Here is a 27,379-nt window from a genome sequence, read left to right as displayed (position 1 = left end):
TTGTATGTCGAATCAAATGTTTACTTGGGGGTGGAGTATTGGGAATAGGAGGTGTCAAGCCAAACATATCAACCATCATCGATGATTGCGAGTACTGATAATGAAAATTGAAACTGTGCATCTCCGATTGATATGCATGACTTAGGAAACCTGAACCAAAACTGTCAACCCACAACTTTCGATGATACGAATTACCCACCAATTGTGAATGTGACCTTGGAGGTTAAGGCTCGGGCTTGAGCTTAGTTTGGGTAGTACGAGATGGCTCACCTTGGCCACAACGTGGTTGACTCAATCCACATTGATGAGACCCTTGTTGGTGCATGTGTTCTGAGACTACCATCAACTACCCACCAAATAAATAAGGCAACCTATTCTCTATGTACCAACATTGATAGTGAACCGAGGCGTGAAATTAAAAAAATATGAATGCAACCAAGGTCACCTCTCCAGCCGGATATTCCACAGTGCAATATATTCATGATGGTCCAATGCCTAATTCTTTCCTTCTTTCCCATTATTGTTAATCTCGTAGGCATTGTAGAATATAATTGGAGGGTCCAAAACATGCTCCACCGTATACTCAAGCTATCGCAAAACTCTATCCCCATTGTACTACTCCACCGTTGAAAAGTTCAGCACCGTGCATTGATACTCCACACAATTTAATGGTGGTGAGCCCATGGTGGAATGATAACCATAACATCTGGTATGAAATATGCCATCTATAACAGCCTTTGTCCAACCCGATCATCGGGTCTGAGCTATAAGATATCACATCTGTTGTTGGAGCAACTACTGTAAAAACCAATATAAATAAATCATTTAAACATTCAAACATTCTATAATCATAGTTATCACATGCTATACAAAATTTTTCGAGACTTAATCGAGCTTATGAAAGCTCATTTTCTATTTCGAACATGAAATATGACCAAATTGCAAATTTTTCAAAATTTTAGGCCAAGTATCTATACCCCTACCAGGTACCAATACCATTTTGAGCTTTGATGCTTGGAAAAAATTAAATTAAAACTAATGTATTGATATCAGTCATAAAGTATATATACTTTCTTCATGGTATTGATACTTTACTTCTGTATCGGTACCATTTTAATGTTCGATGTTTTGAAAATTAAGAAAAAATTGCTAAAGTAATGATACCCTTTTTCTAAGGTATCGATACCTCAGACAATAAATGTCAGAAATATGCATTTTGGTACCTATTTCATGCCAACTTATCAACATACCCAAATGGTGTTTAATTGCACACTTATAATTGCATAAAATCAAACCAAAACCATATCTAAACATTTCATTTTAACAAATTTACATCATTCAAACCAATATGTCATCATTTGACACCAAACATACTGAATCAACCTATTCAATCTCAACCTATTCTTCCATGTTTTTAAACCATTCAATACCATCATATACCTTGCCAATTCATCAAGAAACTTGTTATTTGAGTGCCAGATTTATAGCTTATTATGATACTAACATAGACATATACAAATATAACATAAACATTTACTAAATCAGGCATTATTTCAATTCAAACCAGATTGTCCAACCTAAAGGTAACACATAATTTAGCACCTATGTACATGCCACATAGCTTGACCTTGAAACGATCAAAAGTTTACCAAATTGTTAGTAGAATAGTGTAAGCTTCGAGATGGTTTGATTGACACGTTCCGCAAGCTGACAACTTCAAGGAAAAAGAAACAACGGTGTAAGTATATCGAATGCTTAGTAAGTTCATAGGCATAAAACAATAACTTACCTCATTTTACAATTTAATACAATAAGCAATTCAATTTGGAAAGTTTGGCTAGACATGAGAATCACATATCCACAAGGTGAGTTCCTCATATAACCATATCAATAACATTCAATTCAATGTCATTCATATAGGATCAACAATTTAATTCTATTTGTATGGTTGATTCAGCATATAACCATTTGTATATAAATTATTACCACTTAACTATCATTTTTCACTTTTATTTAACCATTTAGCCCGATGAACTCCAATGAACAGATCCGAACATGGGTAACTACACCACACTAAGTCGTTCATTAGATCAGTAACTACACCACACCAAGGCACCGAAGTGCAAATCTTGTAGGCAAACATATAATCGTGTAATAGCACGTCCCTCCACCACACCATGATCTCTGTAAAGACATCTAAAACTCGGTAATCCACAACAAATGTTGGATTCCAATATAATTAGTAGTAAACTCTGTACAATCACATGCTTTATACCGTCACATATATCTCATACCAGCACGCAATTAAACCTATTGGCATGTCAACTGTATCCTATCTTTTATTACGTTCATTCAGGCACATTTAACACATATAACTATTTTTTTTTACAATTTAGTTCATATCTCACATTTTTGTACCAAATCATAAACAATTCAAATTACATTCACAACACAAATTTATAATTCAAGTATATATTTCAATAACATATAACCATACTATATGAACTTACCTAGAAAAAACAATGACAAATAAGACATCGAGGACTAATATGCAATTTTGTCTTTTCCTTGATTATCCTTCGATTGATTCAATTCATGATCGATTCGATAATTTATTTCAATTTATCAATTTCAAATACTTTATATCATCCTATTATATGCATATGTTTCATTTTTTGAATGTTCCCTAAGGTTTCACATTTTATTCCATTTAGTCCCTAAAACCAAAATTACCATAACTTTCAAATTTGAATCTCGATTTTGAAATTGGTCTCAATTTCATCCTTCGGTAAACCTCTATTATGAAAAAATTATAGAAATATTATACCAATTTCTAAATTCATTCACTTTCGTCTCTATGTTCAAAAACTAACAATTAAATTTTACGAACTAGTCTTTTTTCAATTCTAAGCTTGAAATCTAACAATTTAGTACCAAAAACTTCAAGAAATCAATAGTGTCAACTTCTAAAAACTTTAAAAGTTTTACAAATTGGTACACAGATTAGCTAAAACTTTAAAAGTTTTACAAATTGGTACACATTTTTAAATTATATTCTTCAAGCTTGGACGACACAACAAAGAAGATGATAAGGCTTTTGTCATATTTTTTTCATTTATTTCCTATTCATACTTTAATTAATAATTAATAAATATTAATTAATTTAATTAAACCCTAATTAGTAAAACTTAGGGTGAGTTTGGATGGGTGGTGGGGTTCCGTGCGTTTAGTTTACTTTTTGTCTCATGCTACAGTATTGGTATAGTATTTAATCTCACTGCCACCACTGTTTTTACACTAATTGCAGGTAACGCACCGCCCATCCAAACCTACCCTTAATCACAATTAGCTTAATTTAATGGAACTACACATTATTCTCCACTAACTATAAATAACATTTGGTCCAATTGCTTAATTGATCCTTTATCTAATTAAAAATCTGCAGCGATTAACTTTTACCACATTTACAATTTTGGCCTTGTCCTTAATTAACTATTTGATTGACAAAATTAAAGGACCAAACTTTAATTAAATTTTATACTAACCTTTTAAATATTAAATAATAATATTTACAGACTCACTTGTCAGAAATGCGGTTCCGATATCTTCGTTTGCGACACCATTGAAAAACAAGTTGTTACAACATCCACACGAACTGCACAATATTTAACATTGTGATAGTTACACGAGTCAAATAACATAATAAAATTATTTTAAAAAAATGAATATAATTTAATTTTTAATTAAAATTTACTTTGTCCTCGGTGTATGTAATATCTCGAATTAGGGCCTAATTAGAATAGTGGTTTCGTGACCACAAATTTGAGATAGAAATAATTATTTTATAATATTTTTGATGTTTATGATATGATTGCATGATTGTGTGAAACTTTCGTGATGAAATCCTATGCCTAAAGTGCTTAAATTGAAATTAGGGACTAAATTGAATAATTTGCAAAACTTGCATTCTAGGAGTTTTTAGTATGAAATTGTTTTGGAATATTAATGGGGAGGTCTTAGATAGAAATTTTACCAATTTCTAAGTCTATGGACAAAAATTGGACATGGATGGAATTTTTGGAAAGTTTAGTAGTAAGGGCATTTTGGTCATTTAGTTATTAAAATGAATTAAAAACAAAATTAAAAGCCAATTTTTGTCCATCTTCTTCATTAGGCCGAAATTTCAAGGGTTCTCCATAGTTAGGGTCTGTTTCAAGCTTCCAAGCTCCATAGTAAGTGATTCCAAGCCCCGTTTTTAATGTTCTTTACATTTTTGGAATCCCGGTAGCTCGATTAAGCTTATGCTAGCAATAATTCAACCTAGGGTTCATATTTGGAAAAATAACCATAGGTGAAATTTGTGTATTTTGGTGTTTTATGATAGGATATGAGGTTTTAAATTATGTTAGACAACTTGTACTACTCTGTTTTAAGCTAAAACGAGTAAAAGGGCTTAATCGGTAAAAATACCTAATAGTCATAAGTACATGTTAGAGTGTGAATTTGATGTTTCCATAGAAGGGAAAAATGATCACCATGTCATAAAACATAAGAATAAGGGATGAAGTTTAATTCTCGAGCCTAGGGGCAAAAGTGTAATTATGCAAAAGTTTAGGGGCAAAAACGTAATTTTTCCAAAGTTCGTATTAAATGCTGTTTTGATGAATCTATGTATTAAATAAGATTAATTTGGCATTATAGATCAAGAGAAACGAGATTCAAGTCGCGATCGAGGGAAAAATAAAGTTTACGAAGAATAGGCTCGATTGCTAATAATTTTGTACCGAGGTAAGTTCATGTATAAATGTAGTAACATAATTGTCATTTTAAGCAATTTAATGTTGTTTATATGATATGATGCTGATTATTATCATGAAATATTATGCTTTGTGGTTATTATTGAATAATATGTAATTATGTGAATTACTTTATGAGTATGAACTATCACCGAAGTATCGATTTCGATATTCCGTGGAAGACGGAAAAGATGTGTGATCGAGGAAAACAGCCGTTTGAACCTTGGGAATAGATTAGAATACAAGTGACATGTCATTAGGATGATTGAGTTCCGAACTCGTTGAGTTGAGTCCAAGTTCGTGAGATGTAACTAGGCATCCGAGCTCATTGAGTTGAGTCCGAGTTCACTTATGGATGTGAACGCCCGAGCTCATTGAGTTGAGTCTGAGTTCACTTATGGGCGGGTTACATGGTAGCTTGGCTACATAAGTTCCGCAGGCTATTGAGTTTGTCTAGCTGCGGGTATGACACTTACGTTCATGAAATCCGTGTATTCGAATTATATTCCGATGTGTTCAACGGGTGAATCTTAAGTGAATAAAAAGAAGGCCTAAAACGAAGGTGACATGTTGGTAAGTGTGGTAAATGAGAAAATTTGACAGGTATGTGCTTAAACCCTTGGGTTGAAAACTTGGTATGATGAAATCGTAGAAAGATATTAAATGTAAATGAAACATGAATGTATTGGTGTTGTTTATGCAAATGATGTTTTATGTGAGATTGTGTAATTATGTTACTTGCTATTTGCATGTGAACTTACTAAGCATTTGTGCTTACTCCCTCCTTTTCTTTCATTGTAGTTTTGACAAGCCGACTTGAGAATCGGGATAGGTCGAAGACTCGTTCACACTATCCGAAGGCTTAAATTGGTAAAATGGCTTGTGTATTTTGAATGTGGCATGTATGGCAAAACACTCACTTTGTGTAATTGATCTTATGATATGGCTATGGTTTGGTAAGAAAAGGTTTTATAAATGATTAGTCATTGGAATGACCAATCTAAGTCATATTTGATGTTATGTATGTTTAAAATGCTATTTAGTCCATGAAAATCCTTAGTAAAGTGAAATTTGCCATAAAACAGAATCTGACAGCAGCAGTGATGTAAATTTAAAAAATCACTAAAAATAGTAGAATTGGAACTAAATGATGAGTAAGTTATGAAATTTAAGCTTAATTAGTCTATTTTCATATGGATTGAACAAAACAGGTATATAAATTATATTTTATGAGATATTTGAATTTTTGTGAAACAGGGCCAGAGTGATTTCTGGATCCCCTGTTCTGACTTTAAAAATTCATCATAAATTGTAAAACAATAATTAGAAGTCATAATTTATATGTAAAGATTCCTTATTGAGTCTAGTTTTAAGAGAAACAAACTTCTTAGTCATTGAAATTTTGTACAGAGAGATATCTGATTCGTAATATACAGAGGTCAGAGTAGTCAAACCCTGAAACAGGGGAGACTTTAACTAATAAACTGTACTAATTGGCTTGACCAAAAATTCTAGAAAAAATTAGTAAATATATATATATGAGTCTAGTTTCAGGGAAAATTTACAGAATTAGATTTCGAGGTTCGGAACTCGAGATATGAATTTTTAAGCGACTGTGACGCAGATTGCTAGCTTGACTAGAAATTTTAAAAATAAATTGTTTGAGCTGTTTAAGTAATGAATTAAGTCTGTTAACACCTCGTGTTCGACTCCGGCGACGGTCTCGGGTACAGGGTGTTATAGTGTATGCTTCTATCATCTATCAGTAAATAATGAGTGTCTCCGACTTTCCAATACTTAGAAAACTAAACCATTTGAAAACAAAGCAAACTTGTTAGCACATATTCCCAAACAAAAAGAAAATTAATTCTTGATTAAATTTAATACTTTTTTACCTATTTGCAAGTGCGAATATGGGGGGATGGTAATGCACTGATGCCAGAAACAACATCCAGTACAATGCCCACTACTGCAGCAGTGTTAGCTAGCCACTTGTATTTGATGTGTTATGCTTTGTCCCCTAAAAAATCTTACAATACAACATCGTTAATATTGTTGAGCCCCAATTACAAGAATGGGCCTGATACAAATTAGCCAATAATGGTAAATACATAATGTGGACTTTATTATTATTTCCATCCGATGTAAGTACCCCTATTAGTTGCAAAATATACGCTCAAGCAGCGTACATTAGCTTCGGCTTAATCGTGCTACTGGATAAGGTTTAAAAATATTCTTTTATCTAGGAAAATTTTAAATCGGTAAATCTAGCTTCCCCATCACCAGAAAAGTGCTCAAAAAAATGGTAGCAGATGGTCGAAGGTTTGACCACTTTACTAAGACTCATGACTGCATCACCGTCAATTAGGAGCTTGAGTTGTATTGCAACGTCTTCAAGGGTGATGGTGCACTCCCCATACAGCAAATGAAAAGTGTAGGTTTTTGGGCACTACCACTCAACCAAGGCAGATATTAAGTTTGACCTCAAATCAACCATCCGAACCAATGTTTTTGCTCCATATTCGGCAGTCTCCAAGTAAGGCATAATACGTTAGTCCGGATGATATCCTAGACAATGGACACATGCTCCCAAAACATGGTACTCACCCTGTACATATCATATATCTGCATTTGTTAAATTGGCCAAGTAATTACAAATTAAGCCAGAACTATATAAACATAGTTGTGAGTAAGAAATACAAAAAAATTTATCGTCTAATTAATCATAAGTGTAATATAATCCAATGCTCTTAGAAGAGAACTCATTCTGAATCCTACACAATTAATAATTACTTAATCATCATTTAAAAAATACAAAATACAATTAAACATTATTTTATAATATAATCTACCAATTATTATATTAATTAAAAAATAACATACCTTAAAACTATTAAGTTTTCCCACAAAAAAACAAGTGGACCAATCTCAAAACTTCAAACGACACCAACACAACAAAAAAAATTAAACTTTCTCTTTTTTTCTTCCTAAATCTGGCAAGGTAGAGAAGGGTGGACCAAATGTTGTTTAAATTTCCTTTCCATTCATTTTTCCTTTTTTTTCTTGTTTTTCCTTCTTTTTTCCCCCGATTTGTTTTAGTAATCCGTCTTTTCTTTCCTTTTTTTGTTTATTTTATTCTTCTTGATTCTATATTTTTCTTGTTGTTTTCTCTCTCCCCTCTTTCAGGGATTTGTTTTTCCTTACTGGACCGTCATGGCCAAGTGCCCCTTTGTTCTTCGATACTTTTTACAAGCCCATCATTCTTTTTCTTCTTTACTTTTCCATTTTATATCACTGTTCCTTTTTTTCCTTTCAATTTTTAAATTTTTCCCACATTCATGCTTAAAGTGACACATCCAATTATTACAATAAAATTGATCACTTAGTATACAGATTAGACCTGCTCATGGGTTGGGCTACTCGGCCCGGCCTGAAGGCCCGCCCAAAATGTGGGAGGGTTTGGGCAAAAATATAGGCCGAAAAATGGGCTTGGACAAAAAAATAAGGCCTGTTTTAAAAAACGGGCCGGGCCCCGAGTAAGATATTTTTGGCCCGAGCTCGGCCTGGCCCAACCTGAATTCACTAAATGACAAAAAAAATCTGCTATTTTTTTTGTTTTTTAATGTTTTTTTCTTGTTGTTTTCTCCTTATTTTGTTACCATATTACTATTATATTGCTACTATTTTGTTGTTATTGTTTGGATATTGTATAAAACTTATTTTATTATTAATTTTGTTATTATTTTAAAGACATTTGTTAATTTTGTTATTATTTTAGAGGTATTTGCTTGTTAAGTTGCATCTATCTTAGTGCTATTTAAGTCTGCATATTTTTTAAATTTTATTTTCAATTTGTTGGAAAATATTTATTTTGATTTCTTTAGTATTTTTGATGTATTATATATATTTAAAAAGTATATAAAATAATATAAAAAAATTAATATAGGCGGGCCGGGCCGGGCTCAGGTTTTAGCATTTTTATTTGGGTCGGGCTTGGGAAAAATTTTAAGCCCATTTTTAGGCCCGAGCCCAATGAATAGGCCTAAATTTTTAGTTGAGCCCGACCCGAATCCAGCTCGGCCCGGCCCATGAGTACCTCTAATACAGATATTAAGAATTTATTTTCTTACAACAACTTTTTAAAATAAAACGTTGTCAGCACTATTATTCCATATCAATGTGTATTCCAATAATTTTTTGGAGCTTAACAATGACCTTTTTTTTTTTTTGAAGTGAACTGAACAACTTCATCTTATTTATCATACTTCTAGCTATATGAATAATGGATCAACCTCTTATTAATCCCGACTATCATTTTAAATTGTATGGTAATAATATTCACTACAATCTGATTAAAATATTACACAGTTGCTAATGTAATAATCCTATGATATTCAACTTTGATTGAATCAGGTCTATCATCTTCTACTTGAATCAAGTCCATCAGGAATCCCATAATATACAACTTTGCTTGATTTGAGTCCATCAAGAATCCTGTGAGACAAAGGTCCTTTTAATGAGACAAGAGTTCGTCAACCTTCTATAATTAGCAACAACTCGTGTTTCAATTTTTTCCCACCGTAATTTACACCTCCCCTAAAGAGTGCTCCCACTCCAACCACCAATGCATGTTTTGGACAATTAAATTGAGTATGGGGTTTCTAAAGCATCCTCTTCTTGTGGCATGAAACTGGGTTCCTTTGATGGTATAACCCACTTGAATTTGTTACCACATAACCACTGTCAATTGGAAGCCCTCTTTATACTTGAACCCATGACTGCATAACTATTAACTAGGAGCCTGAGTTACAGTGTGATATCTTCTAAGGTGATGATGCAGGTGATGGTGCACTCCTTAAAACAAAAATGAAATTTCTCGGTGTTCGAGTGCCACCAGATTATCGTTAAATCAAACATACCTTAAAACTATCACATATTATCTCGGTAAAATAGAAAAAAGTGAAAAGAAAACTTATTTTTGCTCTGACCTTGTTCAAAACACTGAATTTTTCCATTCTATCCTTACTTCTAATCATAATAATTTCTCCCTATGTTTCTTCTCTTCAACAACAAAAAAAGTTCTAAAAAAATAACAACAAAAATATATTTTGCATCGAGTATGGGGTTTATAAAGGCTTTTGGTGCCGCAAAACAACCCGATGACAAAAAATTTAACTATATGACACTGGTGCTGCCAAACAACACGATAACACCAAAAAAAATTCTTTACCTGCTGACACCAGTGTCACCAGATAGCCTGACACTAGTGCCGCCAAATAGCCCGATATAGCAGATGACCAGTACCCATTTTAAATTTTTTTTGGTGACCGGCACCCTTTTTAGTAAAAAAGAAATTATTTTTTAGTACTTTTTGGTGTTGGGAATGTGGTGGTTGACACCCATGTTTATGAATTGTTCAAAAATGAATATTTCAAAGTTTAAGATGAAAAATTCATACAAGTTAATATTTCACAGTTTTTCCTTAAACGCAACACAAAATCTTCCAGTGTTTTGGCACTTAAACAAACAAGGTCTAACTCAAAGATTAGAAAAGAAAAGAACGCTTTCTTTTGTTATATGATAAAATTTACCCATTTTTCACCATGGATATATGAAGATATGTGCTAAAATGCAACATGAAGAAGAGAAAGAAAACAAAGGCCGGTGATGAGAATCATTACCTGCAGTGGAATGCTTTCTCCTTGGTTTGCAATCGAAAGTGAAGTCGAAGCTGTCAGGCAAGTGACAGTCGAGACGGAGATTATAACAGTCATTACTCTGAAGCATTGTAAGGATGAACCATGCTTCCATGGAGTTCAAGTGCACATGCTTCTCCTCTATCCATGTCTCATTTTAGTTGATGGGCACATGCGACTCCAAGCTCACACTTGCAATGTTTTTTTACTAAAAAATGGTATCAAATGCTAATAAACCATAAAAGTAACACATTTTAATCCCATACTTAGCATATTTTAGGATGATTAATCATATAATTGAGTGAATTAGATGCTCCTAATCATTTAATTTCATGTTTTATACTTAGGAGAGCATAGTGGAACAAAAGGAGCAGAAAATGGGCTAAAAATGGATGAAACGGGCTGACTAAGACCCACATGGCCAAGACTAATTCACATAGTCTGAGCACACGCCCGTGTGAGCCACACGGGCTGGCCACACACCCTTGTCCCAGCCGTGTCGATATCTCTCCCTGTTTCCCAAACACGCAGAAAAAACTAATTTTTAGGGCTTCTAAGCATTCTAAAGTCTATAAATGCATACTACAAGAGGACCTAAGGGGGACACATGAAGTAGAAAGCAGAAATTACTCAAAGAACGCCAACGAATTCAACTCAAAAGTAGGATCTCCTTCAGGACTGAAGATTTCCCTTCAATTTCTCTCGAAGTTTTTGGGTTTCTTTATGTTTTGTTGTTTTCCTATTTTTGAGATATTTGTCCCCAAAATTATGAACTAAATTCCCTAGATACTTAGGGAAGATGAAACCTATAACAGATCTTATTATTTAATTTTCTGAATTACATGATAAATACTTTTTCTTGTTCTTAATTATGTGTTATTAATTCTTGCCTTAATATTTTCAAGATATTAATTAAAGTTTGGTGTGCTTCTTCAGTGGAGCAAAAGTTCCTATTTAAGAGTAGATCTAGCATAATTAAGCAGAGTTGATTGCAATCCTAGAAATAGGATGACATAAATCAGCTGAATTAGAGTCAAATCTAATAAGGGAATCCATAAATCGAGTTAATGCGACAATAGGGGGTTTTAATTAGAAAGAGATTTCAATTAATCAACCTAGAATCAGTTGTTCTTAGTCTCGAAAGAGATATTAACATAATTTAAGGATTTCTACGGATTAAGACAAGTGAATAAATCATTTTATTCAGAGTCCGAATAATAAGTGAAGTCTAGGTGGCTTCTTCCTTAGGTATTGCCTTTATCATTGGTTTATTCGAATATTTCCTTCACTCTCTATTGTGTTCATTAGTTAATTAGTTTAGTTAATTTTAGATTAAATTAAATCCCTTTTAATTATAGGCTAAATAATAGAAAGTTAATTATTACTAGTACTTTTAGTCCTCGTGGATACGATATTCCTGACTCACCGTAACTATACTACCATTCGATAGGTGTGCTTGCCTTAGTCGTAATCGTAGTCTAGTTTAGTGAATCATAAAATGATCATCAAGTTTTTGGCACCGTTGCCAAAGACTGAGTTATTAGGAACACTTGATTTTTATTAATTTAGCCATTTTTATTTTTATTGCATTTCATTTTAATTTTAATTTTTTTTACTAACTTTTCTTTTGTTTGCTCAGGCAGGTTCCTTTAGTTTATAACTAGAAGAAACCCGTCAGGACCTCTACTTTTTGACAGTGAAATTGAAAGCACAGGTCGCAGAAATCATAGAGAAATAAGGTGGAGTTTACAGTATATAGAGGAAGAGCATGAGGATGATACCAATATTACCGAGGAGATGGCTGAAAATTAGAATAATCCGCTACCTCCTATGGTTGCCGCGGATTCTATAAATCAGAATCCTGCTCCTCGTGCTATGTACGATTATGCTAAGCTCACGCTCACTGGGGCTGAATCGAGTATTGTTAGACCTGCCATTGCTGCAAGTAATTTTGAACTGAAACCGAACACTATACAAATGATTCAACAGTTTGTTCAGTTTCGTGGTTTGCTGCATGAAGACCCAAACACTCATTTGACAAATTTCCTAGAGTTCTGTGATACTTTCAAGATAAATGGCGTTTCTGACTACACCATTCACCTACGACTATTCCCCTTCTCATTGAGAAATAAGGCTAAGTAGTGGTTGAACTCCTTACCACGAGGGTCCATCACTGCATGGGAGCAAATGACTGAAAAGTTCTTATTAAAATATTTTCCACCAGCTAAGACAACTAAGTTGAGGAATGATATCTTGTCCTTTGAGCCAATGGATTTAGAGACCCTATATGATGCATAGGATAGGTATAAGGACTTATTAAGAAGGTTCGCTCACCATGGCTTACCTTTATGGTTACAGGTTCAAACTTTTTACAACGGTTTGAACCCCTCAACTAGGCAGTTAATCGAAGCAGCCGCCGGTGGTACTTTGAATAACAAAACACCTGAGAAGGCTTATGAATTTATTGAAGAGATGTCACTAAATAACTATCAGTGGCAAGTCACGAGGACAAAGCCTAATAAAACAGCCGGTGTTTTTAACCTAGACGTGATCACCATGCTATCTAACCAGCAAAAGCTTTTAAATAAAAAAATTGATGGTTTGTATGATTCTTCGCAGGTACATCCTATGATGCAATGCAATACAAATGGAGGAGGGGTGAACAACACAGAATATCTATCCTACAACCTTAGCATAGAGAACGAACAAGTCAACTATATAGGTAACAATTCTAGACCTCAAAATAATCCCTATAGTAACACTTATAATACAGGCTGAAGGAACCATCCCAATTTCTCGTGGGTTGGTCAAGGTAATCAAAGACCGCAACCTCCTCCAGGTTTTCAACAACCACCTTACCAGCAGGAGAAAAAGCCGAACTTTAAAGAGATGCCAACGAAATTTATCTCGGTGTTAGAAACACGTTTCCAAAACACTAAAACAACACTTCAAAATTAGAAAGGGTCAATTCAAGGGCTCGAGAATCAAATAGGACAGCTTGATAAGCTGATCTCAGAAAGACCACAAGGTAGCATGCCGAGCAATACTGAAACTAACCTAAGAGAGCAACTCCATGCAATTACGATTCAAAATGAAAAAGGGTTACTTAAATCCAAACAAAAACCAAAGCAAGAAACTGTGGTAAGTCAATATAAGGTAGATGAAAGCCAAAATAAACAAAAACCAGTGAGCAGAGAATATATACCTCGCGTGCCATACCCCAATGCAACTATGAAAGACCGCACGATGAACAATTCAGTAAATTTCTTAACCTTTTGAAAAAGTTGCATATTAACTTACCCTTCATTGAAGCTCTTTCACAGATGCCCAACTCAGTAAAATTTTTAAAAGAGCTTCTAGCAAACAAAAAGAAGTTAGATGATTCGTCAGACGTGGAGTTGAATGCAGTTTGCTCTGCCATTTTGCAGAATAAACTACCCAGAAAATTAAAAGATCCAGAGAGTTTTACTATTCCTTGTTTAATTGGTAGTTTAAATGTTGATAATGTTTTGGCTGATTTAGGGGTGAGTATAAATGTCATGCCTTATAAAATGTTTAAGCAACTAGGTCTTGGAAAACCCAAACAAACTAGGATGAGTATTCAACGAGCGGATAAAACTATTAGATTTCCTAAGGGTATCATTGAAGATGTACTAGTAAAAATTGATAAATTCATATTCCCAGTAGACTTTGTTGTTCTAGATATAGAAGAGGATGGTGACGTTCCTTTGATTTTAGGATACCCCTTTTTAACAACTGCCAGGACTGTTATTGACGTTGGCACAGGTAAACTCACACTTCGTGCAGGAAATGAAACAATTACTCTTCAGGCTCGTGATTCGATTGAGATATCAAGTAATGAAGATGACTTTGTAAATCCAGTTAATAAGAAAAATCATGTGGTTCGACCCTCTTTGCAGGAAACAATTTTGAGAAGCACAAATGAGCCACGTTCTAATTCATGGGACAACATTAGAACAGTCCATAAAGAAAGAATGCTGCAAATCAATGAACTGGATGACTGGCGGATCTATGTTAAAGAGGAACAGAAGCAACACCATGTCGAGCTTAAGGATAAAACCAATAAATTCAAGGTCGGATATCAAGTACTGTTGGATAAAACAGATCCTCAAGTTGTCACTTCAAAGCATAATGCAAACGGAGCAACTCCTTTTATGATACTGAATATTTTCCCATACGGTACAGTCAAGGTAAATCATTCTAAATTTGGAACTTTTAAGGTAAATATTACTCGACTAAAACCTTATGTTGATAATAGAATTGACAGTGAGAAAAAGGAGTTTTGACTCCGTGAACCACCGTAACCATGCAAATACAAGGTTAGTTGAGCTTATACTTTAAATAAGCACTTCTCGAGAGGCAACCCAAGCACTAACACCACTAACTAGTTTATTTTTATCTATTTTTCATGTTTAAATGCAGGTTTTTGACCCACACGGCTTGGACCCACGGGCGTGTCCTAGGCCGTGTGCTCTAATTGGGGTTAAACAGTGAGTTACACGGCCTGGCGACCTGGCTGTGTGATCCACACAGCTTGGACACTCGGGCATTTCCTTGGCCGTGTGGAAATAGGACTTAAATTCCCCAAAAATCGACAGAGACTGTGACAGCCCAAAATTGACCCTAGTCAGGAAGTGGTTTCGGGACCGCTAAACCGAGTCACCGAAATGTTCGAATGTGATATTTATTGTCTAGAATATGTAATTATGAATGTGTGAAAATTTCAAGCTTCGATTTAGTCGATTGCATGTGAGTTTTAGTAAATAGGACTTATGTGAGAAAATTTTGAAATGTGATAGGTCAAAGCATAAGGACCTATTAGTGCATGTTGAAAAAGGGGGGACTTGCATGTCAATTTCCCCCCTTTATTAGTAGTGGCCGGCCATGACAAGTATGGTAGACCAAGTGTGATGGGCAAGACATGTCATAGACATGTTGTGTTGGTGCATCATGGGTGGAAACAATAAAATAATGACCATGGTAATTAAATAATGAAAGGGAGGAGTGATGAAACAAAAAAAGAATGGTCTCATCCATGCCCCCCCATTGCCGTGAGTAAAAGAAAAGAAAAGAAAAATTTTGTTCATCCTTTTTCATCTTCTTTTGGCCGAAAATTCTAAGGAATGAGGAAGGAGTTCTTGCTTCATGTTTGGTTTGGAAGAGGATTAGGAGGAGGTTTGGCCATACTTGTATCTAGATCAAGGTATGTTTAAGGTTGTGCCATGAGATTCATGCATGTTTTTAGTTGCTAGCTTGAGTTCTAATTAGCCCATGGTTCAAATCTTTGCTATGTCATGGGGATGATATTCGGCCTAGGTGGATTTTGTGTTAATGTCATTGCATGCTAAATATGAAGCTTGTTAATGATGCATGTGATGGTGGATTGATGATTCTTGAATCTTCTTTTTAGCATTTTTGAGTGAGCACATATGTGCATTGGTTGCTAGATAGAGAAGAATCGGCTAGCAAGTTGTGTGCTAAGGCCGAATATAATTTTTGTATATTAATGAGTAATGCATGTGTTCAATTGATGGAAAGGGAGAGGATGCTTTACTAGTGTATATATGTGTGTATTAGCCAAGTTTTGAACTTGAAACAAAATGGTGTTTAGTCAATACAAGTGACCATACTTGTAGAATGTATTAAGTGTTGCAATCGGCCCCAACATAGACATGCATATTCGGCCATAGGAAGGAGATTGGTGTTGCATGTATTCGGTTAGAGGCAAGCATATTGATGCTTTTGTCTTGGCTTAGAAAATTCGGCCAAGGGGGAAAATTAGCTAAAATGTTGAGTTTGATTCATGATTTCCGTACATATGTGACTTTAATGTCTAATGTATAAATATGGGCTAAGTGCCTTGTGTTCCTCTTTTCGATGCTCAAATGATTAAATCAATTTATTTGTTTAATTAAGCTCAAGAGCAAAGGGGAACTAAATCCGATAAAGGGAAGGAAAAAGTGGTCGAATAGCTATCGGAATCGTTCGACAACATCCGAGGTAAGTTCTTGAGTAAAAGAGCTTAAATTATGATTTGATTAGATCATGTTTTAAGCAAATCAAAATCATGCTCTTTGTGTGTGGCTATTGAGCCGAAATTGCAAGAATGATAAGTGTCTTGTGTTTGAGTTTTGCTAACGAAAACGAAATACGAATATGCCATGATTTATTGTTAAATGTGCATGGTTATTTGAATGATGTCCGGGCTAAGTCCCGAAGGCTTTGTGCTAGGTGACCATATCCGGACTAAGATCCGAAGGCATTTGTACGAGTTACTAAATCCGGACTAAGATCCGAAGGCATTTGTGCGAGTTACTAAATCCGGGTTAAGTCCCGAAGGCATTTGTGCGAGTTACTAAATCCGGGTTAAGTCCCGAAGGCATTTGTGCGAGTTACTATAACCGGGCTATGTCCCGAAGGCATTTGAACGAGTAGCTATATCCGGTTAAATTCCGAAGGTACGGGATTTGGGAATGAATGATCTTGCTGTAAAAATTTCAGTTAATACGCTTGAAACATCCAACATTAAGGTATGTTTCGTATGTGCTTTGAATTAGTTGAGCCCTTACAAATAAGTATTCGCTCAGTTGATAAATGAGCTACCGGCCTTTGGCTAAGTTGATCTTTGTGTATGAATAAAAGGGTTGGTAATGTGAAGTAAGTATGATATTGAAAAATTGTGCATATGAAATTATCCGTTTAGCTACATGAATGCTATACTTTTGTTGTGCTGGAATCCCTTGCTCAAAACTTACTAAGCATAAATTGCTTACTCCGTCTCCTTGATTCTCTGTTTTATAGATTTTGGTTCTCCAGCTATCGGACTCGGGATTTTGAAGTCGAAGTCGCCCACACTATCAAAGCCACCCCCTTTTGGTACAATTGTGGTTGAACTTCGAAATGGCATGTATAGGACTACCCTTTTTGTTGGGGGTCATGGACCCTTTGGACTTGTATAATTTTGGATAGCCATGCGAAAATGGCTTATATATGTTTGAGTATAATGTTATAATCATTTGGTATGGATATGGTTATTGAGAGGTGTGGATATGCTTAACAAGGATTGGCCATGGGAATGGTTAATCACTATCATAATTTGTGCTATTTATGCTAAAAGGGCTAGTTGAATCATGGAAACTATGAAATAGGTAAAGTCTACCTTAAAGGCAGATGCTGACAGCAGCAGTGATGTAGATTTGGAAAATCACTAAAAATAGTAGGAAAGGAATTAAATAGTGAATAAATTATGTAAACGAACCTTGATGAATCTATTTTCATAGGAAAGTAACGAAACGATCATATGGACAGTATGTTAAGAGATATTCAGGTTCTCGTAAGACAGGGACAGAACGGTTTCTGGATTCCCTGTTTAGACTTTGGAAATTCATTATAAATTAACCGGAGATAATTAGGAATCATGCCATATATTTATAGATTCCTATTTGAGTCTAGTTTCTATAGAAACAAACGACATCAGTATTGAAGCCCTGTACAGGGAGATATCTAAGTCGTAATGTGCAAAGGTCAGTGTAGTCGATACCTGTAACATGGGAGACTTTGACTAATAAACTGTACTAATTGGCCCAACCAAAAATTTTAGAAAAAAATATGTAGATGGGTGTATGAGTCTAGTTTCAGGGAAAATTTACGGAACTGGATTCCGAGTTTCTGAACTCAAGATATGATTTTTTAAGCGACTAGTACGCAGATTGGCAGTGTCTGGGAAATTTTTTTTATAAGTGGTTTAAAGTCTGTTAACACCTCGTGTTTGACTCCGGTGACGGTCTCGGGTTCGGGGTGTTACAGAGACACAGGCTAAAAGCGGGCACATGGGCGTGCAACACGGCCGTGTAAAAACTGGAGCTAAATTTTCAATTTTTAAACAAGTCAGAGAGCTAACAGGCGAGGCACACGACTGTGTGTTCGGACACATGGGCGTATGGGAGGCCACATGGTTGTGGGAGAAGCGAATAATATTGCACACGGCCGTGCGATACGGCTGTGTGAAGACTAGGCTTAGAAATTTAATCACACATGGGCTATACAGATTCCACACGGGTGTGTGACACGGCCGTGTGGCCCAACACGGACCGTTACACGACCGTGTCACCCTTAAAGCCTTTGCCCACTTTTTCTTTTCATTTGGCATCCTATCGAAAGCACCCCAAAACCCTATCCGCTGCTGATCCTTCCTCCTTCTCACCATCCGTCGTCCGGCCAGCAGCTTCTCCAACGCCCCCTCTCCCTCTTTTCCAACCATCCACCTAAGCCCCACCCTCCTCCTCCACGACGCACATTTCCCCAATCTGCACCTTTCCCCCTTTCTCCCTCCTTCTTACCAGCCACCACTGAACCCCTCACCAAATCGCACCGCACAACCATGCTCCATCTCCTCTCACGCACCTAACCCACGACGATCAGACCCACTGCTGAACCATCGCGCCTCTATTTGCATCATTGGCCACTATCGATTTTCATTCTTCTCCCCTTTTCTTTCATTTGTTTATTATTATTTTTTCTATTATTATTTTTTTATTTTACTTTTTTCTTATTCTCATTGATTTTCTTGCTTATATTCGTTGCTAATCATTGCTGCATTCTTGATTTATCCGCTATTGTTTATTTATTCACTTCTCCTGATGTATTTTGGAATAGTTCTTCAATTGATTAGGTTCATATTTGATGCTAGTTTAGTTTCATTCAATAGAATTTCAAATATAGTTTGTTGGTTCTTTTCTTAATAGTTTTACTTACTCATTTTATTATTGATTCTTATCAGTTTAATTATTCATGCTACATTTTTAATTGGTTTTAGTATCCTGATGATTAGTTTGCTTATGTTCATGGTTCTTTTTCTTAGTCCATTTGATGCATTTCACTTTAATTGTTATCTTTAGCATGCTTCAGTTTTCATTCATATTTGTTTTAGGAGCAATTTCTTATTTAGAACTACTTCAATTTTTGCCTTCTGATTTGGTGATTATTTTATTTATTAATTTCAGTCTCTTACTTACAGATACATTATGACAAACACTCGAGGCAAGTCCAAAGTCGTCATCCCCACTTCGAAAAAATAGAAAGGCCCTGGTGGGACCTGTTCGTCGAGCGCATCTTCCAAGGCTCGCTATCTTTATCTTTGATTCTCAGCGGGCCCCCAAGAGGATCTGTACAAGTTACTTTGACAATGACCACTGGGCTTAGGGTGCTGCATTGATTGGGTTGCGTTAGAGCAGGTCTATTTGGCTGACGAGGTGAGTGTGATTATTGCCACAGCCTCGTGGGATAGGCTCTTCACCATTATTGAGCCCACTTACACAGAGCTCACCTTAGAGTTTGGTGCCACATTTTCAGTCTAGCAGGTCGTGTTAGTCCATGACGAGCCAAGCACTATCACGTTTTGCCTCGGTGGTTTGGTGCAACATATGAGCGTCCCAAAGTTTGGTGTTGCTTTGGGACTCTACATAGAGGAATTCATGAGGGCTGAGGACTTTCTTCAGCTTCATAAGCATATTCATCACTCGCCCTCGCGTAGTTGGGCTGATTTTACAGGCGGCCTGACAAACTATGATGTGAGTCGCTCGAAGGCGACGTCTCTCCTACCAGCCCTATGGTACATTCATGCTCTTTTAGCTTATACGTTGACAAGTCTAAGAGAGAGTACAGGATTAGTTAGTACTTATGACACATATTTCTTATGGAGCATGGCCAACGGTTATATTATTGACTTGGCGTACTTCATCGCGCTATCTTTCCACCATCAGACTGAACGCCATAAGAAGGGCCCCATCTGTCTCGGCCCTTACGTGACTTGTATCGGTTGACACTTTGGTTTACTTGACACACTGGATCAGTCCTCAACACTTACACTTGTTATCCAGATGTCCCCTCAGGGTATCTTGAGCATGATCCATATGAGGATGATCGAACGGCAACGTGGGGTCGACCCCCTCACTACTGACTATTTCAGTCTGACATTCAGCATGACCCAGAGGACTTCACTAATTATATTCTTCCCTACCACAAGGATCCATATCCACCACCACCTTCAAGTCACTGCCCTGCTCATTCTGCTGCTACCCTTGTTGACCTCTCGGAGTGATCTACTCGATTCAAGCAGTAGTGCGTTCAGAGGTTCGACAACATCGATGCCGCTCTGCAGCAAATATGTCAGTACCTCCATATTTCATCTTCAGCACCGATGGCTCACGATGCTGACTTCTCTAACGATAAGGAACATTGAGTCCATCTATCTTTATTTTTATTTTTATTTTTATTTTTATTTTTCATTTTGTATTTATTTTTCTTCATATTTTGAACTCTATTTAATTATTATGGTTGTTTCTAATCGAGTAACCCTTTTTCGTATTCTTCAGTATTGTGTTTATCGTTTTATCAGTTGCTCAGAATTTTGCACTACCTCTACATTTATCTACAATTTCGCTTTTCACTTTTTGGGAATTTCATACAACAGTCAGGGCAGTTTCAATTCTCTCCCTCTCTTATGATATTTTGTTTATATTATGATTATATTTATTTGTACATTGAGGACAATGTACATCTAAGGTGTGGGGAGGTTATTAATATAATTATTTGAAAATCCCTAAATTATGCCTTGTGTTTTTAAGTAATTTTCTCATATCATTATTAGAATGAACTTTTCCTCGATTTTTTATTCCTATTGATATGTTTTAGATTAAATTCATAGGTATTTGTGCATTGATGGTTTAAACTTTAAGACACTAGAGAATCAAGCATGATAAGTCTATTTTCAGAATTAAAATTTTTAGGTTGTTTCCCTAAATTAAGGTATTACATTGAAGTTTGAAATTTGCAAGACTAACATCAAAACCCATAATTTTTGTGAGATTTTGAGCCTTTAGAGCATACATTTTTTCTTGCTCACATTGTTATTGGTTATGAGTTGTCAATATTGAATTGTTATTCTAGAACTTGCTTCGATTATACATGTTGAAACGACACCTTTGATTTGATATACTAATATGATAAAGGCACCTAGGTTTTAACCCACTTATCCCATAAAAAGCCTACCTTCATAATTAACCCTTAGTGAACCCCTTTGAGCCTAATGAACCGTTTCTTGATTTACCCATTAATATTAATCCATAACTCATTTTTGATTCATTAAGAATTATTCCCATTTTATTGACTTCCTTTTCGTCGAGATTTGATTTGGTTAGTTACCTAACTATGTTCTTTTGTTCCAATTATTAATTTTTCTCTTACTATCTATTTTGTTCTTGTTCTTAAAAAAAATACATATATGTTGATTATTATTAGTTCCTTGTTTTGAGCTTAAGTAGTTAATTTCATATTTCAAGCTCATGTTATTCTTTAAAAATTTCGATTGATGTAATTATTTAGTATTAGTTTATTTTTCTACTTAGGTAATTTATCAATTCGATCTCGATTCTAATCTTCTTTTTTAACATTTATCCACACCTTTTAACCCAAGCCCAATTACAACCCTCTAAAGACCTTTTGATTTGTGTATCATCTTATTTATAGTGGTGGAGATTTGATTTTCATGCAAGCTTATGGTAATAATTTTTCATGTTTGACTCTTAAGTGCTTAATATTTAAACCTTAAACACTTTGAGTGATTTGAGTGAATCTCTAGTAAGGATGCCAATTATTATTGATTTTTGAATTAAAGGTAATTATTTGGATAAAGGGATATACCTATGTTTTCATGCTTTAAAAATGTTAGATTTGGATTACTTGTGCTTTTAGTACTCTTTTAGTTGAATTATCAATGTATGATTATTTGTGAAATTATGATAAAACATTGTTGATGAGACTTATGAATTGAAAGAGTTTAATTTCAATTATGAGTTGAGGATTTTGCTTGAAGACAAGTAAACGCTTAAGTGTGGGGATATTTATAAACCATAAAAGTAACATATTTTAATCTCATACTTAGCATATTTTTGGATGATTTATCATATAATGTAATGAATTAGATGCTCCTAATCCTTTAATTTCATGTTTTATACTTAGGAGAGCATAGGAAAACAAAAGGAGACAAAAATAGGCCAAAAACGGACATAACAGGCTGATTTAAAGACCCACACGACCAAGACTAATTCCGCATGGTCTGAGCACACGCCCGTGTGAGCCACACGGGCTAGCCACACACCCATGTGGTAGCCCGTGTCGATATCGCTCCCTGTTTCCCAAACACGTGAAAAAATCCAATTTTAGGGTTTCCGAGCATTCTAAAGTCTATAAATACATACTAGAAGAGGACCTAATGGGGACACATAGAGTAGAAAGCAGAAATTACTCGAAGAATGCCAACGGATTCAACTCGGAAGCATGATCTCCTTCAACACTAAAGATCTTCCTTCAATTTCGGTCGAAGTTTTTGGGTTTCTTTATGTTTTGTTGTTTTCCTATTTTTGAGATGTTTTCCCCAAAATTATGAACTAAATTCCCTAGATACCTAGGGAAGATGAAACCTATGATGATCTTATTATTTAATTTTTTGAATTACATGATAAATACTAGTTATTGTTCTTAATTATGTGTTATTGATTCTTGCCTTAATGTTTTCAGGATATTAATTCAAGTTTGATGTGCTTATTCAATGGAGCAAAAGTCCCTGTTTAAGAGTAGATCTAGCATAATTAAACAGAGTTGATTGCAATCCTAGAAATAGGATGACATAAATCTGCCAGATTAGAGTCAAATCTAATAAGGGAATCTATAAATCGAGTTAATGCGACAATAAGAGTTTTAATTAGAAAGAGATTTCAATTAATCAACCTAGAGTCAGTTGTTCTTAGTCTCGAAAGAGATATTAACATAATTTAGGTATTTCCACAGATCAAGACAAGTGAATAAATCGTTTGATTCAGAGTCAGAATAATAAGTGAAGTCTAGGTGGATTCTTCCTTGGGTATTGTCTTTATCATTGGTTTATTCGATTATTTCCATCACTCTCTGTCGTGTTCATTACTTAATTAGTTTAGTTAATTTTAGATTAAAATAAATCCCTTTTAATTATAGGCTAAATAATAGAAAGTTAGTTATTACTAGTACTTTTAGTCCTCGTGGATACAATATTCCCGACTCACCATAACTATACTACCATTCGATAGGTGTGCTTGCCTTAGTCGTGATCGTAGTCTAGTTTAGTGAATCATAAAACGATCATCAATTGCCACAGTAAGGCACCAAAAAAAATTTTGAAAATGGGTGTCGGCGACCTGCTACACGACACCCAAAAAAATAATTTTTTTTATATATGGTATTACATGTATTGTACAAAATACACGTAAAAAATACACATGGGTGTCGGATATTGCACTGTTGGTAGAAAAAAATGTTTCTTATTAATCTTTATTCCAATCATCAAGTAATTATTAAGAAATTTCTAACATAAGTGATGGCCATGGGGTATCGACACCCCATGCACTGTTCCTTTAAGGTTATTTTATAAATATTTTTGAACTTCAATCAATTTTGTAAATATTTAATTATTTTGGGTTAATTTGGTAAAATAGCCCGTAATAAATGTTCCACACTGCTCTATGAATTTGAAAAATGGCAGGTCCATTCATTTTCCGACTGCCTGAAGAATTCCAACCTATTCCTTCTTAGCCAGCTTTGCATGCAATCTCATTACTTTACCCAAAGTGTTGCCTGCACATTGCTAGGAATGTAAGAAAGTGTTCAAGTCGCTTGAAAAAAAAGAATGGTACAATGTAAATTCATATTTATATGTTTTTGTATTTGTTAGATTTGTAAAATAAATCTAAAAATAAAACTTAATAAACCAAGATCTATCATGTGAAATCATTAAGAATAAATCAAGAATAAAACTAAAAACGGAAGCGTACCTGAATCCATGAATTCCTTGAAGTCTTTCCCGATCTTGGGGATTTGTTTACTCTCTCTTTCCTAAGGATGGGATATTAGAAAAGATATATTGTATATAATTTGGGGACCTTAACCCTAATATTTATAACCTTGACATATTAGTTCTAATTCCTAATTAGCCCATCATTAATTAGAATTTGATTAGAACTCAATTACTAGAGTATCTACACATATTTGACCCATATTTTATTTAATAATTAAAGCCCAATAAAATTCTAACCAAATTAGATCACTTTTAATTTGAGCTAACCTATCATGATAGTAAATAATAACATGTAATTACCTTTATTATATATGTGATGTCCATATTTTCCAACAATCTCCCACTTGGACCACACATATATACACTAATTCCTTTATAATTACATGTCATTATACAACCTTATGAGCTCAAAATTTTACTATCATATCCAAAAGATATTCTGAACAATCTCGTCTATTAATTATGCTAACATAGAACCAAGGCGACTTTCGTTACACATATCGCAACTAAATTCATCCTTAATCATGTATATTAACACAAATAAGTGACATAGATCAAGTATGGATGTGTAACGTGGAAATCACATGCAATATGATCTAAACATGTCTATTTCCAACTGGTCCTCTTTAAACTCAAGTGAGGTCACTATCAAAATAATAAACAAAATGAATAAACTGAATACTTCATTTCTGATCAGAAAATAACCAAATACATGAATGTTTGAAAAGAAACATAAAACAAATAAAATATAAACTCCCACTAAATCATAATATCATCAAACAATGTAACACCCATATGAGTAGTGTGCTCATGAAAGACCTTGGGTGGTAAACCATTTGTGAGCGGATCCGCTATCATGGAGTTTGTCCCAATGTGCTCTATGGATATTTGACCATTTTGCACTCTTTCTTTTACAACTAGGAACTTTATGTCAATATGCTTTGACTTAGATAAACTCCTATTGTTATTGGAATACATCACTGCTGGCTTATTGTCACAAAATAATTTGAGTGGCCTTTCTACATTCTCCAAAATGTGCAGCCCTGTGACAAAGTTCTACAACCATATTCCATAGTCCGATGCCTCATAGCATGCTACAAACTCTGCTGCCATAGTGGATGAAGCTACAAGTGTCTGTTTGACACTTTTCCAAGATATAGCTCCTCCAGCTAACAGGCAAATATTGCCTGATGTAGATTTCCTACTATCTTGGCACCCAGCGAGATCAAAATCAGAATACCATACGATCTCAAAAAGATCTGATCTCTTATAAGTAAATATGTAATCTTTTGCTCTCTAAAGATATCTCATAACCCTTTTGGCTGCTATCCAATTGTCTATATCAGGGTTGCTTAAATATCTGCCTAACATACTAATAATGCACGCAATGTCTGGATGCGTACATACTTGAGCAAACATTAAACTCTGAAAAACTAATGCATAGGGAATCTTTTGTATTTCTTGAATTTCAAGGTTACTTTTAGGGCATTGAGTAAGACTAAATTTGTCTCCTTTAGTGACAGGGGTGTCACCTGGTCTACAACTCTGCATGTCAAACCTATTGAGTACTTTATCGATATAAATTTTTTGTGATAATCCAAGAATACCTTGAGATTGATCTCGATGTATCTGAATTCCTAAAACAACAGAGGCGTCCCAAAAATATTTCGTCTCAAAATGCTTAGATAAAAACCTCTTAGTTTCATGCAATAAGCCTATATCATTAGCGGCAAGCAAAATGTCATCAACATATAGAACAAGAAATATGTACTTACTCCATTGAATTTGTAATACACACAATCATCAACAATATTCATCTTAAAACCGAACAAAAAATTATTTGATGAAAATTGTGGTACTATTTAAAGGAAGCTTGTTTGAGTCCATAGATGGATTTTATCAATTTGCAAACCATATTCTTTGAGTCTTCCGACTCAAAATTTTCTGGTTACACCATATAAATTTTTTCTTCAATGTCGCCATTAAGAAACACAGTCTGAACATCCATCTTATGTAACTCAAGATCAAAATGAGCAACAAGCGCCATGATTATCATAAAGGAATCTTTCGATGAAACTGGAGAAAAAGTCTCTGTAAAATCAATACCTTCTTTCTGAGTATATCCTTTAGCTAAAAGACACGCCTTATGCCTCTCCACATTACCATTTGCATCCCTCTTGGTTTTAAATATCCATTTACAACCAATTGGTTTTACACCTTTAGGTAATGGGACAAGTTCCCAAACTTTATTGTCCTACATAGAATTATACTCATCTTTTATGGCATCAATCCACCTTTGAGAATTAGAAATTTTCATGGCCTGATGAAAGTTGATTGGATCATCTTCCATCATTCCATTATCATCCTCATAGTCTTGGAGAAATACAACATAATCATCTGGAATAGCATTTCTCCTTTCTCTTGTGGAACTCCTTAATGGCACTTGTTCTTGAGGTTGTTGAGTTTGTTCTTCTGGAACAATTACCTCATTTTGAATAGGGAGTTGTTCAACATTATCTTGTAGAGGTTTTGGATTCACTTCTTGATCAATGATAGGTATAAGAACCTGAACATCGTCAAAAGTGATAGTAGGAATTGAGTTAAAATCCAATTCCTAGTAAAAAGCAATGTCTCTAACCTTATTTCTCCCCCCCCCCAAACTCAACATCGTCAAAAAATGTTGCAGTTCCCATCTAAAAAATATTCCTTATTATGGGATCATACAATTTATAGCCCCTAGATCACTTAGAATAACCAATAAAGTAGCTGCTTACTATTTTGGAGTCCAATTTCTTTTCATGTGGCCTATAAGGCATTGCCTCAACTGGACATCCCCAAATGTGAAAGTGCTTTAGACTAGGCTTTTGACCTGTCCAAAGCTCAAAAGGTGTTTTTGCAACTGCTTTATTGGGTACTCTATTCAAAATGTAAGTTGTTGTCTTTAATGCTTCTCCCTAGAGGGACTCAGGTAAGTTAGAATA

At 34.9% G+C, this 27,379-nt stretch overlaps 1 non-coding gene across 1 annotated transcript; it reads right to left on the bottom strand.

The window, feature by feature from the left end:
- Nucleotides 1-12,727: 12,727 nt before the first annotated feature.
- On the bottom strand, nucleotides 12,728-12,834 carry LOC121211594 (small nucleolar RNA R71). Its single transcript, XR_005906814.1, has one exon. It is a non-coding gene; the product is annotated as a small nucleolar RNA R71 (small nucleolar RNA).
- Nucleotides 12,835-27,379: the final 14,545 nt, after the last annotated feature.

The sequence above is a fragment of the Gossypium hirsutum genome, chromosome A12 (assembly GCF_007990345.1).
Source record: "Gossypium hirsutum isolate 1008001.06 chromosome A12, Gossypium_hirsutum_v2.1, whole genome shotgun sequence".
NCBI lineage: Eukaryota > Viridiplantae > Streptophyta > Magnoliopsida > Malvales > Malvaceae > Gossypium > Gossypium hirsutum.
This window is presented reverse-complemented; position numbering and strand designations above follow the sequence as displayed.